We start from the raw sequence: 16936 nt of genomic DNA on the forward strand, positions 1-16936 counted from the left end.
GATTGATTGACCCAATTGAATTGAATTTGATTGAATTGGATTGAACCAATTTGAAATACAAGCACAAATTGATCAAATTTAACTTGTTTGGCCCAATTGCTCTTTAATTTGAGTTAAATTACATTGACAAGCTAGACTAAAGAATTTAATTGAAGTCTAATAGGCCAAATTGAACTTCAATTCATCAAATTGCATGTTAGTCTAGAATGGGCCAAGTTGAATTGCACTAATTGGACCAATTACTTTTGGATTTCTCAATCATATAATCACTAGATTGGTCAAATTGACTCAAATTCATGTGAATCTTCCAAAATTGATTTTGAATTTGAGTTTCATATAAGAAATTAGGCTCATCCGTGTCTCAATTATGCAAATCATGAAAAACCAACCGGAATCCCTAATTATGGCTCAAAATGGGGTTTTTCGCCCTTGGCTTGGAATTCTAAAATTTATTTGAAAATTAAATGTAATACAACCTCTAGATCAAATGTCGTGAAGTAAACTATCCTAAAAAATGACTAAAAATGAAGTTCTTCATTTTTAGCTAATTTGAACTAAATTCTGCAAATTGGGAAAAGTTGATTCTAAACCGATTTTTGTAAAATTGATTATGCCAAAGTGAAATTGAACTGAAAATGAGATGATTCAGGAGTTTTGAATTTTTTCAATTTCTTTAAACAGGTTACAAACTTTAGTTTATTTTGTAAGAAAAGAATAACAAAATGCATCCTACACCATAAAACATGATAGACATTATCTATCTATCTATAAGAAAATAGTATTTTGAAGGTTCATGGGTTTTCCACCCAATTTTGACACTTAGCAATATGTCTAGGGTGTGAGTACAAAATGTGGCCAATAAAAACCTCACATCCCGATTGAAGAAAAGAAAAAACATATATTAAATGGGAAAATAGCAAAATGAACAGCAGTTCATTTTGAAAATATAAAATAAAAAAAAAAAAATTAATCACATAATTAGGAAAAAGTAAATGTCAAACAGAAAACTATTTAAAAGTAAAACCAAACTTTAGCACTACCACATAAAAAATATCGCATGAAATTAATAAATTAACTATATTATTGATGTTAAACAAAAAATTTACCAAAAGTAAAATTAAAATTTTTTTAAAAAGCAGTATTACCTAAAAAAGTCGACAAAAGATATTGATTAGAAACATAAACTAATAAAAAAAAGTTGCGTTCAGCTCGGCGCTACTATATCAAGCAATAAATTAACTCAAGCTTCTGACCAAAAAAAAATTAACTCAAGCCCAATCATGCGGTTATGTTATGCAATTCTAAAGATGTTTGTGTCAAATTTTTTGCTAATAACGCGTTTTTTAAAAATAATACTAGAAATTTGATTAGGTTCACGAACCTATTGGCCTGTGTATAGCGAGCTTGAGCTTGACTTGGCAAGATGTTCGAATGAGCTCACCTGATCGGAAATCATATTAGTCGACCTCGAGTAATCATGAAGCCGAGTGCGAGTCGCTACTGAGTAGCTCGACTCAGTTTCACTCCCCGATGTGATTGTACGTTTCATTTGATCGGAAATCATATTAGTCAACCTCGGGTAATCATGAAGTCGAGCCCGAGTTACTACTGAGTAGTGCGACTCAATTTCACTCCATGTGATTGTATGTTTCACTTGATCGGAAATCATATTAGTCGACCCCAGGTAATCATGAAGTCGAGCCCGAGTTACTACTCAGTAGCACGACTCAATTTCACTCCTCCATGCAATTGTACGTTTACATAATTGTAGAGGATTAATAGTCGAAGAAAAAGGTTCCGAAAAGTGTATAAGTATCCAACCATTTCCAAGCAAATTAACAAATTAATGTCTGATCTCATTTAACAAGTAATGAAGATTCCACCCGAGCAAGCACAGGTTACTCCGTTAGCATTATATGATGTCTAAAATGCAGTAAATTGTGGAGTGTGCAAAACGGACCGCCCAAACCGGGAACCGCCCAAACCGAGAACCGCCCAGACCGGACAGGACCAGACCGGCCGGTTTAGTCCAGTTTCGGGAAGTTTCGATTAGGTTTCCGATTCCTAAAAGTGGAACTGGCGTCCAGGCGATCCAGTTCCCAGTTCCAAAGGGAACCGGACTGGACCAGACCTGGAATTGGGAACCGGACCAAACCGGACTGATTACTATACTTTTTTATTTTTTATTTCTTCAAAAAATTAATAAAATGTGAACAAAACCCTAAGCGAAGCACGTTTTTTAATTTGTTTTTCAATTTGAGGATCATTGCATACATATTACTTAATTCAACACAAAAAGATGGCATCAAGTAGTAGGGAAAAATAAGTGATCAATTCCCGGTTCTAGAACTAACCGGTCCGGACGTCGGTTCCCAATTTTGGGAACCAATCCTCCCGGTCCGATTCCCGGTTCCACCTTAGAACCGGACCAGACCAGGAACCGATCCCCCCTAGTAAATTGTAATGTTCTCTATTGTGTATGAACTGAATCGTTTGTGGTAAAGTGGAAATATTGCAATAAAGGCTTATGTGGTCATATGTGACATGTGAATGATATGGCATCATATGCATCTTCTGTATCTATATCCATGAATAAATGGATAAAAACCTAAAGTTGAGCATGGTAGAAAAGCTAGACTCCATATTGATACTAAGCAAAATTTGATCATCCTTAACAGAGCTAGAGATTGACATTAAGTGTCAAGAAATTATTAACATGGTATTTGAGTCAAGTTGATAAATTTACCTTTTGTTTCTCTCTCTATCGGCTACTCTATACAAAATGCTCCACCAAATATGTGCCCTTCTATACCCAGTATTTTTCTGACAGAGCACAGCTAATCTTCATCATCAGACTCCTGAACAACTCCATTTTTCCTCATTTTCTTGACTGGGGGAAGAGAATTACCTTTCTCACCATCAGAACCAGATTCATCCGCAGACAAATGAGAGCCCGACTCCGGAGATATGACATTTTCCTCTCCCCCATCTTCGTCAGAAGCATCGCATGATTCGTTTTCGTGTGCTGCAGAACGAGAACAGCAAGGTTCATGGTCAGGATTGTCTTCTTCCCCGACTATACTGGTGGCCTCTATAATTTTAAAACCCGGGAAGTGCTGCGCTTAGCATGCCTCAGCAAGTTCACTTTAGTCACCTTGCTAAGTCGGATTAAATACTTTTCATAATCTTCTATATGAAAGATCAGCTCAGGAATGCAGCGATTTTCCCTTTTGATCTTTCCCACCATTATCCTTCTATTAGCATTTTCTTGCTGTTCCTGCATTTCAAGTAATCACATAAATCACTCGAACACAAAGAAAACATTAAAAAGGAAAAGAAAAAGAAATGCAAATGATGGCTGGAGGCTGAAACTGGAGAGGTTGGCAATATATAGAGTAGCTCACCTTCTGCATTTCTGCCACAAAATTATAGAGTCGAAAAGTGAGATGCTTGCAAGTTAATTCAACAAGTTTCTGAAATCTAGTGCTTGGCAGAAGTTGCTTGGATCTTTTAGGGGCAATCTGAAGTTTTGTTATCTGAGCCAATTGCTTGTACAATCTTGTAACCATTCTGAGAAAATGATCTGCTTGAGGGTCTGCACACATTTATCACGCAAACGAACAAAGTTAAATGGTAAACTCGGTACAACTTTCACCCCCCAAATTGATGAAGTGCGATCTTACCCTTCAAGGTCATCAAAGCAAATGATGATAGTACGCTCACTACAGCTTCAGACCTAGAGAACAGATTGTCCTCCAGTACCAATCTAACATCAAGAGCAAGTTCTCCTTCATTCGTTTTATTTCTATTTTGAGAGGAGAGAGAAAGTTCCTTCAGTTTTTTAATGGCCCAATCCACATCACATAGGACTGCTTCAACTGATTGCAGAATGCAAATGATTACTGCAATGCTGGTGTATTTGTTGATGACAGGATATGATTCAGACATCTCCACGGGATCATCACTTGCTGACCCTGTAACTTTGCACAACTCAATAGCCACATCCTGAGCAAAGATCAAATCATCAGGAGGCGAGCTTAGTTGGACAGCTAGTAATACCAGACTCCTAGCAACCTTGGAACCTTTGATTCCTTTGCTTTTGCAGATCTGTGTAGCCCAGGATCCATAAGAGTTTCTCAGTTGGCAGGGCAACTTGTTAGTAATCATCGACATAATATCACAAAGGACCTGAAAAGAACATACCTGTATAGCTTAAGAAAACAGCACATGAAATCAGCAGAAGACTTGTGAAAAAGAGAATTTGCTTTTTACCTCAGCCTCACGAAATGATGAAGTTGCAAGAAGCTCGGATAACAGAGGCTTCAGGATCTTCACAATGAATATCTCAATGTTTTTTATTTTTGGATCATTGATCATGTACTTTACATTTTCACCATCAACACCATACTCAGTTGTGCAGACTAACACCAAATCTTCAAGCAGCTGGGCGAAATGAGGGCCCTGCAAATAAATCATTAACACTTCCTTAAGGCAGATAAGTGCTTGATGGAAATTCTCTCTTTGACCTTCAATCCTACTTTTGTTCTTTTCATTTGGAACACTTGATTGGACTGACTTAAGCAGAAGTATCAGCTTCAGCAATTGGGGTCCCAGAATCTTAATGTCACCATAGATAAAAGTCTTTAAGGGATTGTCACTCACTATAACAGGGCAAGACCTGACATGACAAAGCAGAATATTCAAGACAAAAGATATAATGTTAGAGCAGCTTGTGTTCTTGCTGAAGGATGATTGGCCAAGACTCTGGGAGGCCGCACTAGCATTAGAAAATCCAGCATTGTACAACCCTATTGCAGTTTGCAGTAATTGATTGATTGTTGAAGTTGCCAAGAGATGTATCTGTTCTTGAGTCAAGGTGTTGCAGCCAGAATCAGTATATTCAGGAATATCATTTGTAGTAGTTCGCACATTTGCTTTTCTCAGTCCATTATTCTGCCTTGGTTTGCCTATATGTTTCTCCACCAGGTAATGGAATTTAACGAAGTCAATCAGCTCCTTTTCAAGTTCTACCCTCTTATCACCTGTTGCTTTCTCCAATTCAGTGGCTATGGTGTTGAGCACCACCTCTGTTATACCCAGTAAAATTATGGCGCAGCCTTTGGTTCTCTCTTTCTCAGAAGACCCTGAGCCTGAGTCAGCTTTCTGACCAAGAATGACTGATCCGACAAGGAAATGAACACATAGTTATGAAAATGCAATATTTTTCCACCTGATAACTCATGCAAGATGTATATGTGGCAATATGGATAGGAGACGAACCTTTTTCACTTGTATTGCCTAGACTCTAAAAGTACAAATAACCCCTGTGGAGATTTTAATTCAGGGTCATAGGATTCAAAAATTCCATGAACTTTAATGATAAACTGAAACAACTGTTTTACAAAGAATGGGAAAACATACCAAATAAAGCTGGAACAGAGATAAATCAATCTCTAGGGTTTAGAAAACCAAGAGAAATTGGAAGCATAATCCATAGGAATGAATATGAGAAAAGACAGCTTACAATAGGTTTTAAGAACTATTAATAATGACTCAAAGCAACCCCAGAATCTCACCCCTTAATCTAGTTTAAGATCTCTTAATCTCAGCAATTGAGCATCACTAAACAGTCACATGTCAGTCACGACCTCTTAAACTCTAGAAGACAATGATATACTGAAATTAATCAAAGAAACAGAAAAGGCATAGACAACAAACTCATAACAACTAAGAATTGTTTAACCTGATTAAAATTCAACTTACTCAATGTTCCTGCATCATTAAACCTAATAAACAAATTCAATCTTGACCAGGGTCTCCATTCGCTAGAAACTTTATAGCATTCAGATTCTTATTGATCTCGTGATCACTACAAACTGACAGAGTCTCATGATCAGTACAACTGTAGTGCCATTAAGTTATTGAAATGATAGAATCTCAAGTTCAGTACAATGGTACTGACATTAAGTGATTGAATTCCATTTTTGGTAAGTGATCTTCATTCACCAAGCTTCAAATGCAGGAGGACTAAACCTGCTACAAGCCCTATGTAAACACTATATTTTGTCGTTAAATCAGTATGAATTTGGAGGGCTACTCCCACTAGAAGCCTAGGGACAAGCCAATAAACAAAGATACCTCGCAATTTGAGTAGAATAATAACCACTGAGGTTGATAATAGTAGATCTGAGAATTGACTTCATCCAAAATTAGAAAGCATTTAGGTCTCTTTAAAGCATATAGATTTCTTAAATGAGACTCATTTTCGCAAAGGCTGATTTAAGGACACAAGCTCCTCCAAATCCACCAAGTAGCTGAAGCCACTAAGCAGCAAACTGGAAGAAAAAGCTCCCAAAAGCATATTTACAAAGTTAGGATTCCACCTTGTCAATTTCCAATCTCACGAGTCCTTTAAACATTTTGATCCTAGTTAGGATTCCAAATTTAAAAGTGAGGATAAACCACACTTCTACCTATAACCGGGGACCAAAATGTAAAGCTTGCCTGTATATGCAATGTGGTTAATTAAGTAGACCTTTAGCAAACCCAAACTATGAGCATTAAATTTCATCAGTGGCGGCACTCTCACTCTACCAGTAGTAGGTCTATTAGCCCCAGAACATCATGACATCCAATAATCAAAGTATTCCAATATCATAACCTTCATCACCTCAACCACTCCAAACTGCAATCATAGTCACAATGCCACTACTGCAAGACTCCATCCTACTCCTACAACACTAACACCAAGACTGCTAGCCTGCGCCATCACATTTTCCTTCATCACCACCAGTTAATGCAACACATTTAACATTATCACCACCCATCACAATATTGTCTATGCAATTTCCAATACTATCACTGCACTACCCCTGCAATTATCAGCTTGCTACCTTTACTGCACTATGAATACTGCCATCCCACAACCTCCATCACCAGTCTCTCCATCAATCCAACTCCATCACAACATGTATGGCAAAACAAAGATCTATCGCATTGATCATTACCAGAACATCACCATGACCAACATTATTGCCTCAACCACACCACCCAACTGTTATCTTGTATGGTGGAGGTGATGGTAGAATTGTGGTCCATGAGAGTAGCATGGAAATTTCAAACCAACAGCAGACATACCAACAATAGAGTGGCGTGTTGATGCGGCGGGAGAGAGGTAGAGTACTGGAGGTGGTGATAGTGGAACTTGAAGTGGAGTAATAGTAGTTGTTGCAATGGCCATGAAGAGATGGAGATGATAATGGAGGTTGTGATGATCATTATTGCTTAGAGTACTGGAGAATTGGTAATGCAATAACAATCACGGTACTGGACGAGGAAGTGGAGGTGGCAGTGTAGTGGCAGTGGTGGCATAGTTGGTAATGGTGGGACCATGTGATGGTGATGACTGATGACACTTTCTCCTCTCCATTATAAACTGCAGCAAAAGAAGCACTTAATCCGAGTAAATTGATCAAGCGGGTGTCGGCAGGGTTTACTTTAAGGTTGATTGATTATGGATCATGTATGATTCATTTCTCATTTAGCGAAAAATATGAGTCGAAAGGGTTATTTAAGTGAACCCTGCATGCAACCCGCACATCCCTGCTCTAAACCATCCATTTGCCATCTCTAATCAAAGGGCACCTAAGAATTGAAAGCTCCTCAAATCCTCCTAAGATGTGTATTGAAACTTTTACAAGATCTGCCTTGCTTCATGCAAGCTCCAAACACTAAAACAGTCCGACAATAAGGAGATTATAAACCTTCCAATTTTTCAGCTCTTAAAAGCTTCCGGATCTTCAGTAATGCTGTGGAGAATGAATCCCACGACAATCTTCTTCCAACCTGCAGTAACTTCATTAATTAACATCTCCATTGTCAACATTGCTGTTATACACTTAGCAGCTCCATTCATCAGTAAAAGTACCTCATCTTGTGAAAGGGAAAACCCAAAACATGTCCATGAAGTATCTGAAGAAATTTCAGATTGACCATGTGGTTGAAGGAGAAGAATCCATGATACACAAGATAGAAGACTATCTAGAGGCTCCTCAATGACAACTTTGCCATTTTCCAAGCCAATACAAGAAGTTAATTCAAGTTGACCATCAGCATCCTGCAAAAAGTGTTTAGAATGAGAGAGAGAGAGAGAGCACATTATGACAGAGTAGCAAGAATCTGATGTAAAAAAGATAGGAGCTCGACAAGGATAAGGAACATTGCATGGTGACGATAACCGCTTAAGAATTTGAACTAAAATAGACGAATTCTATTGAAAAGGGAAAAGATGCTCTTCAAAAGTTGAATAGAACTTTTAAAGTCCAGATACGTTGTTTAGAAAGATTTCCAAATCATTACATGGTAGATTCTGAAAAATCATCCATTTAGAGCATAACGAATAGCTGGATATGCCTCTGCCAACAGCATCTTAAACTGTGTCATGAAGAACACAGAACAGCCATAAGCACCATAATAAAATCAAGGTTCGAGTAGGTACAAGTTCCAATTAGATAGGAACTGTTAGAATAATTAAATATTAAACCATTCCTTCATCTAACAACTTAAGCTTTTAGAACAGCTGGCTATGGTCCCACAAATATCATAAGAACTCCACAAATTGTGCTATGCACCATTGTTATCAAAACTTAATAGGCACGGTTTAACCAGCTATAGAATCAGTCCAACACAAAAGGCAAAATCAAGCTTCGCAGAAAAGGCCAAACAACTAAAGCTGGATGCCACTTCTGCAGTACAATATGTTCAAGGCAATATATTGCTAAACTCCTAGAAAATTTCCTCAAGCAGCTTTACAAATTCATGCAAACCAAGAAGCTTTCTCTAGAAAGGACATGGCTCAGCGCATTTTCAACAGATTATGCAGGCTAAAGATTAAAAAGAATTATGAAACTCAATAAAGTAGGTCAATTGAACAGGTTTGACTTTGAGACTTTCAACAATATACTCAGGCCCATAATTTGAGAAAACTTAATCTCAAGATCCAAGAAAAATTAGACATTGATACCTCTTTATAAAAACGTAGGAAATGAGGCAAGAGAAGATCAAGGACTGGCCTAGCAATTGATGGGTCCACTAGGACAAGCTTTACAAGTCCAGAGTACATGACTCTTTTTACTTTTGCCTGAGCACAGCAATCCAACTTTAGTTAAAAGTGCAGTCAAAGGACAATGAACTGGAAGAGAAAGTAAATAACTCTCAAAAAACCAAAGAGGATTATTTCAAAAGCCAACACCTTCTGATAAAGGCATCTCTGGAGCAATCCATTGAGCTCTTGATAGAGAGTTACACCCTTACAGCTAAACGCCTCAGCTTGCTGGCTGCAACTGGCTTGGCTTGACGAATCTTGACAGGGAAGACTGTCATTAGATTGTTTATCTATCAAGATGAGATCAAAAATGGCATTTGTTGCTGCAAGAAGGATTGTATCTTCTCGTCTAAACATGGCTTTGCGAATTACTAAAATCATATAATCCTGCAAAAGAGAAGCATATATTTTCAGCACTTGTATCTCATTTTTGGAAAACAATGCATAGCTTATGAAAGAAAATTTATGAATTTGCAATGAGACCTAAACGCAGGTTGTATCTTAATTATTTGCCCAATATTTTGAGAATCTACGAATTAATGTTGAGAAAATAGTATCATCATTAACCATTGCTCAGGTCAGCCTAAGAATGGTGTCAGTTCTTAAGGTCCTTATGATCTTGATCCATATTTATGACACATCTTTCCTTTCTCAGAAATCATCTTCAAACAAAATTTCATGAAAAATCTCTCCAGCTCTCTCAAGACAACAAAAGCACGCTATTTTCCAAAGAGAAACATGGAAGTATCGCATACCAGAATTTCTCTGCTGATTTTGATCAGTGGCAACAGTGAAGCAACAAGACAAGATGCAACCTTGACATCCATATAAGTAAAATAATCTAACAACTCGTTCAGCCGAGACACATGCTCCTTGATAGCGTACGGATAATTCCGAATCAGGTGACCAAGCAGTCTGAAATGAAAATTTAATCACCATTCCAGAAAATTTTAGAAATAGCTATCGCTATTTTGTGGCTGTTACCTAACAATTGACAAGCTCTGCTCAGGCTTCAAGGAAAGGATCCGGACTTTGCTTTGCTCAATTATCTAATAAATAAATGAATTGGTTTCGATTAATTTTAGTGATACTAATGTGAAAATGTGCTGCAGTATGAAGATCATTATAACGATACAGGAAGTATTCAGTCACAAGCGAGTGCACCTGTACTCATTCAGCACATATGATACAAGACTATATCCAACAAAGCAAGCATCACAACAATCTATAAAGGGTCAAAAAAATAAAAATTACAGCAATTGCACTTCATGACAATTAAACGTAATGATTTATATGCGACAGACAGTCCTCTGTTCTTGGACTATTAGCAATTCGCTAAGCTTCGTGCATCCCAAAAGAATGCGCAAGTAAAGGTAAATATATAGCTCTTGGATCAAATAAGGACCTAAAAGAGCATAGCTCAATCGATGCGGAAGAAACGAATTGGGATAGGAGCAGGGCGGTTCGCTAATGTGCTCCACCATTCCAAGGACTTATTTTCGGTTGAACATAGAAAGATTTTAGGACTATATAACGGATTTCACCTGCACCATCTTACAGAAGATTAAAAACACAAAATATCTCCTGGCTGCACAACTGAGGATATTATTCTCGAGTTAATATCGCCTGCCAATACAAGCTATAGATTAGGCAAGTCAAACCATGGTTTTTCTTGCATGCCACATGGAACCAATTGCCACCATCACACTAAACGAAATTCAAGTGGCCAACAGCAAGGCTGCAGTGAAGAGACAAATCAGCGTTTATTAAAACAAGGTATACATAATACCTCTACATCCATAATTATCCACTTATTACAAAGCCTTCTTGCACAGTAGACCTAAGCACAGCGGTTAAGCTACATTTACTGTGCATTGAATACGTAAAAAGGTAAGTTTTGCATGTGTAACCTTTTGTGGAGTACTACCCACTTGATCTAAAATCTTAAATAAATAATTAGATAAAGGTATCTTTTTTTTATTTAAATACCAAAACATTCCCTCACATACTTAGGTTGGGAGTATACCTAATACTAAAGCTAAAGACTCCCTTTCACTATGGTGCCAAGATGTTACCTTGACCAAGCCACTACCTATGAGCTGCCGGCTCATTCTTTCTACAAGCAAGTGATCCAGCCTTAGTAGTCTCCTCCAACTTCTTGGGAGCTTACCTGTATCCTGCTCCATTTCACTCCCTGACGGGATTTCTTTTCACCCGTCAAACATGGTACCACTTCACTGTTGATGACCCATGAGTATTTAGCCTTGCAATGTGGTTATGTTATTAAGGCAAGTGAGGGGCCTAGATAGATTTCAACACAGAACTTCTCTTACAATGATAGCGTATAAAATCTTGTGGAACCAATGCCAACTTGATCTAAAAGCTTAAAACTATTAGAGGAATGCTTATTTTAATATTCAAACGTTACAACGACTTGTTTAATTTCTTGTGATGCGTGAAATTACTATACTTTCCTCAGCTACAAGATCTTGTAAAGTGCTGTTACTGTTAGGTTTGGCTTTGAATTTCCAGCCAAAAGAAGAAAAAGTAACTTAAATTTTAAAAAATGGTGAAAGGATGTAAGATGACTAAAATAATGTAGTTCATATGATTCAAGAATGAAGGTGTTCAACATTTGAAAAAGAAACTGTTTTCAAACTCTAAAAGTTCAGGAAAAAGCCACAACCTGATCTTTCTATATTTATCAGTGCCGAAAGAGTCCTAAAGGCACTGGTTAAGCTACACATATATAGTTGTTTCAAGACATTGAACACCAATAAAGTGCAATAGTTTCACACAAGAGTAGACACCTAGCATACAAACTTGCTTTCTATATTTTCAAAGCATATTCAACGTAATTTAACAAGTTCCCTAAGGGCACTTACTAAAAATCCTATATGTACAGATATATAGAGATATATGGAGAGGCAGAGAGTGTGTGAGAGAGAGAGCCCTGGGTGCACATACTAAAAATCCTGTACATATAGATAGGTAGACATATGTGGGGATGGGGTGATAGAGAGATACATCAATGAAAAAGAATTTGCACAGTATCACTAATTTAGCCCAATCATAGAGCCAAAGTTTCAGCATGCTTTGTGACACTTGTTCGCACAACACAACTTCTATCCAAATCCCAAAGAGGTTCTCATGCCATAAACCATGTTAGGCTGACAAACACCGCAAAACTATACAAGTCCAGTTTAAAAACTTCCGTAGAGTAACAATGCAAAAAATATAGGTATATATGCCCCACAATATGCGATTACAAATCAATGTGCACACTTTACTTTTCGAGAAATGCTAGGACTCTAAGCCTGATTTTCTAAATTGATAAACTAAGTATCATGGCAAACTTTTATTGAATGTTGAGTACTGGCCACTTGTTTAAAGGCCAATATGCAATCTGCTAAATCATGTAGCATATCAATTTAGTATCCTAGTCTAAGTATACCTAGCACCACAAAGCAGTTTATTATCTTTAAACAAAACATAATATTTTGAAATCATTAAGGTTATCTATTTATATGATTAAACCAACCTCACTCCTGGCCATGTCATGAGCTTCAAATAAATTTTTCAGCATTTGTATAGCAAGCTCCTCAATACATGATGAACCATCAGAGTAGCAAAATCTCTTTTGATTTCCCGGTTGCACCGACTCTAGTAAAAGGAAAGCAAGTTGCAAAAAGCTTGGCACCATATGCTCCCGCCCATAGTTAATCTCGTTTACCTTGATGACAGAGGTAAATTGTGTCATGTATCCATGAAAAAATAATAAGCACCATGGCCACTATAAACTGAGTTAAGATATAACAAGAGGAGAAGAAATTACTGCTCTGATAACAGCCTTCTCCACTAATTTGAACCCTTGCAAAAATTCCTCTCCCATCTCATGCAGGAGCCATTTGCAATCTCTGAAAAAGAAAAAAATTCAAAATTTAATAATGAGAGAGGAATAGAACTTTCTACAAGGAAGAGCAGTACTTCTGCAGCACTCCAAGCGATCACATAGAGGGAACTAGGTGGCCCTTGAATATTCTTATCAAGAGAATTAGCAACAATCATATGGGAAACACAAAAGGCAACTACAGTTGCCACAATTAAAGAAGACAAATACAGTGGATGCACAATGTACAGACGTCCCCCTGGCAGCCTCTAACAGTTTAGCTTCGTAACTATATCAGCAAGATGAACATCCTATCTGTAATTTTACCATTGAAAACTAGAGAGTAAAGAAAAATAGGATACAAAATCTAACTAGAACTTCCAGTCATGTTTAGAGCCATCAATCTGATTTTAGATACTTATATATTTGTTGTCATAGCTAGAAAGCAACTACAGTTGCTGCAAGTGAAGAAGACAAATCAGTGGATGCACAATGTACAGACATCCCTCTAGCAGCCTCTAATGGTTTAGCTTCATAATTGAATCGACAAGATTAACATCCTATCTCTAGTTAACCATTGAAAATTAAAGAGTAAAGAAAAACAGGATACAAAAACTAATTAGAACTTCCACTCATGCTTAGAGCCATTAATCTCATTTTGGATACTTATATATGTTGTCATTGCTAGACAATGCATTCAAGGACCAGAAAGTTTAGATGTCTCTAGCCTATGCTTTCACAACATGTAACCCTGTGCAACAGAGTCTAGACAGCTGCAAAAGTTTAGCCAGGTCGTACACTGCGAACTTGTAATCCCCATATGAAGTGACAATTGCCTTCTTAAGGATCTCCAGAGCACTCTCGCTGAACCTCTTGATTCTAGCAAGGGATAGCATGACAGCCACGGCAAAATGATTAAGAGCCTGACTATCAGATTTAACTAGCCCCATAACCTCTTTCCCAAGGGAAAAATCCTGCTTCACAGCAAAATTCATGTGAAGCAACACAGTCCCTTCAACTTGCCTAATTATCGAAGTCCCCTTCTTCGGCTCCATTTCCGACCCGAAGAAAGTCACCAAACCTTCAACCACATCCCTTTTGCAGAACCCTTTTGATGCCAAAACCAACAAGTGATACACCAGAGAGGGCAGATCCTGCAAGTCCAAGTCCCCCATTCCTTCGAACACCTTCTCCAAAAACTCCCTCCCTCTCCCCTTATCCAGAAAGACAAACTCCCTGACTAGCGAAACCAATTTCAACAACAACCCTTTCGACCAAACAGAATCGACTACTCGATCAATCACGGAGTTCGCGAAATCACCCCCTCGCTCGACTTCATTCGAATCGCGAATGAGGTCGATGCACCTGGGCAAAAGATCGAGCAGCTGCGCATCGTCCAACGTGACCAATTTCGGGAAACTGGAGAGGATCGATTCCACCACGGATCGGACGTCGTCGATTTCCAAGGCATTGAGGAGGGTGCCGAAGAGCTGGATAGTCTTGAGCGAGTTCGCGTCGTGCGGGAACCGGCGAGAGACGAACAAGTCGATGTAGGAGAGGAGCAGCGAGGAGAGGAGAGGGGGGAGGCCGGAGCTCTGCGGGGAGAGGGAGATGAGGGAGATGAGAGAGAGGGCGTAGTCGGAGACGGCGAGCGAGGGGTTCGGAGAGTCGGCGGCGCGTGACCTGAGGTGGGAGACGAGAGCCGGGTGGAAGCGCGGGGAAGAGAGCTGCGTGAGGAGAGGAGAGGAGAGGAGGAGGAGGATGTTAGCTGGTGGCGATGGAGGCTTTGCGCGATGCGGATTACGTCCGTGTCCGTCAAAGGCGGCGGCTCTCCGCCGGCGGCGGCGGCGGCGGCGGCGGCGGCCATTGTAGTAAGCAGCTGCTTCTTCTGAGTTCTCGTCTGGGCTGCGAACGGGAGGGAAGCGATCAGCCGGAGAGGGTGTTTTTGGCGGGAAAGTGGTGGGAACACACCAAGAGTAGGAGGCAATCTACTCACCTATTAGGAAAAAGAATAATCTTTTAACAGTGATTGACGACACCTGTTAAATAAATTTTATTTGCGATAATTTAATTACAAGTTATAGTACGAATAATCAATTTATTGTAAACTGTAGAATTTCTTTAATTGATTTGTTGGGAGACTCGTTAATAAAATAGTTAATAAAATAAATAAGTCGTGAATCTTTGGAGACATTTTCACTTTTTCCATTCAATATTTATCTGAGATTTTCAAAAGACCTCAAGCAACGAATTTTTTTTCGTTAAATGATTCCCCTAGATGAGAAAAAAAAGGCTCAATTCTCTTCATAGCGGTCCAATATTGGAAAATTGGCACAATTGTACGTGATTAATTTCCCATGAAACAAGGGCCAAATTAGTCATGAAAATGTCTATAGTGGGAAGAGAGTGACGAGAAGACAACCCTATATATCTTTTGTAGATGACAAAAGTTTTTCTTTTTTTTTTTGTGCTAAATTTTTAAACATTTAAAACTTTCCTGAGCTTGATGCAATTTTGATGTATGTAGTCATTTGTATCTTTGCTTCCCGCCCTTACAGAGAAATTCAAGCGCCATTCCCGCTGTTTGAATGCGTATTCAATTGCATCAACAAAACTGTTGTAATTAAGCAATTATTGCGTACTAAATAGAGGTGATGATGGAGTAGACTTGAGTAAGGTTGGGCACCTAATGAAGCCAAACTTCATTTCCAAGACGGGTTCGACCAAGCGACGGATAGTCGGGTCAAGACTTTTGCACGCAAGATCCTTGTCCAAATTTGCTCGTCCTATGTTAGGCACCGGGTTCGGATTTGGGCTCGGACGGGCATAGCAAGCCATCCGGGCCTAATAACCTGTAAATAAGCATCCTAAGTTCCTTGGAAAGATTTCTTCCCAAATCACGTGTGTTTTGTCCTCAGCTACTCCTCCCTTGTGTTTTTTTTTCATCACCATTTATTTAGTTTACCATGACAAAAAAACTAGCTTTTTTGATCGAGATTTAGTGATTTTCCATCCTTTTGCAGGTTTAGTTTCTTTCTTTCACTAGGTATCCTTTTCACATTGATTTACTTCCCGATGATGCGCGTATTCACAGAGATCTTCGAACAAGCTCAATCTTCTCCAAATTGGGATCTACACACCAAAAACGAGAACGCCTCTTTGGATTTTCCTTCGGAGGATCCTCCGATGATTCAGTGAGTAATGGCTCGAAAAGGAAGAGATAGAAAAAGTGTTCAAGCGGGAAGATTTAAGATTAGAAAAATACGAGAGAATTAGTTATGATTGAATTCCCTGATTTGTGCTATCGTCTTTTTATTTATAAGAGTCAAACTCAGGTCGCCGCTCTTGACCTACCGCGTGGCATAACAAACTCATATTTAGAGATTGTACATATTTTGGTTGTCACTTACCATGTAGTTGGCAATTGAGGAAAAAAAAGTTGTCCCTAGAGGGAATCTTCATCTCTATGATATTCAAAATCCAACTTCGATGTTCTTTAGAAGGAATTCCAAAAACTTTGGTCTCGGGCTTTGGGCAACTTTTGAGAGTGAACCTTTGATAACTCCCTAGACTAGAAGGTTCGATGTTAATCGGACCTGAAATGATTTTTTAAGACTTCGATGTGATAGGATACAGATAGATGACTTTTGATTATTATGGGCTTTTGGCCCATCTAAAATTGTTGGTATATGAGCAATTTGGTAAATTTATGTTTTTACCACAACAGTTGCCCCGTATCCTTTTAATATAAAGCATCTTTTTTTTACTTCTCATTTAAGTCACGTCAAGCTATAGCATGCTATTCACTGGCTTTGACCAGCACCACTATAAAAAGTGCATTAAATTCCAATGTGAATATGGTCCTAACTCCACATTAATGGTCAACTACTTCCTTTTGTCAACTTTGACATATTTTGTCAGCTTGAACCAAGCTAGGTGCTTAC

At 38.5% G+C, this 16936-nt stretch overlaps 1 pseudogene; it reads right to left on the reverse strand.

Annotated features, from left to right (window-relative positions):
• Positions 1–2621: 2621 nt before the first annotated feature.
• LOC115680342 (uncharacterized) lies at positions 2622–14924 on the reverse strand (annotated as a pseudogene).
• Between the last annotated feature and the right edge of the window lie 2012 nt (positions 14925–16936).

The sequence above is a fragment of the Syzygium oleosum genome, unplaced genomic scaffold (genome assembly GCF_021117445.2).
Source record: "Syzygium oleosum isolate NSW1041296 unplaced genomic scaffold, Sole_v2.1 Sole_v2.36, whole genome shotgun sequence".
Lineage (NCBI taxonomy): Eukaryota > Viridiplantae > Streptophyta > Magnoliopsida > Myrtales > Myrtaceae > Syzygium > Syzygium oleosum.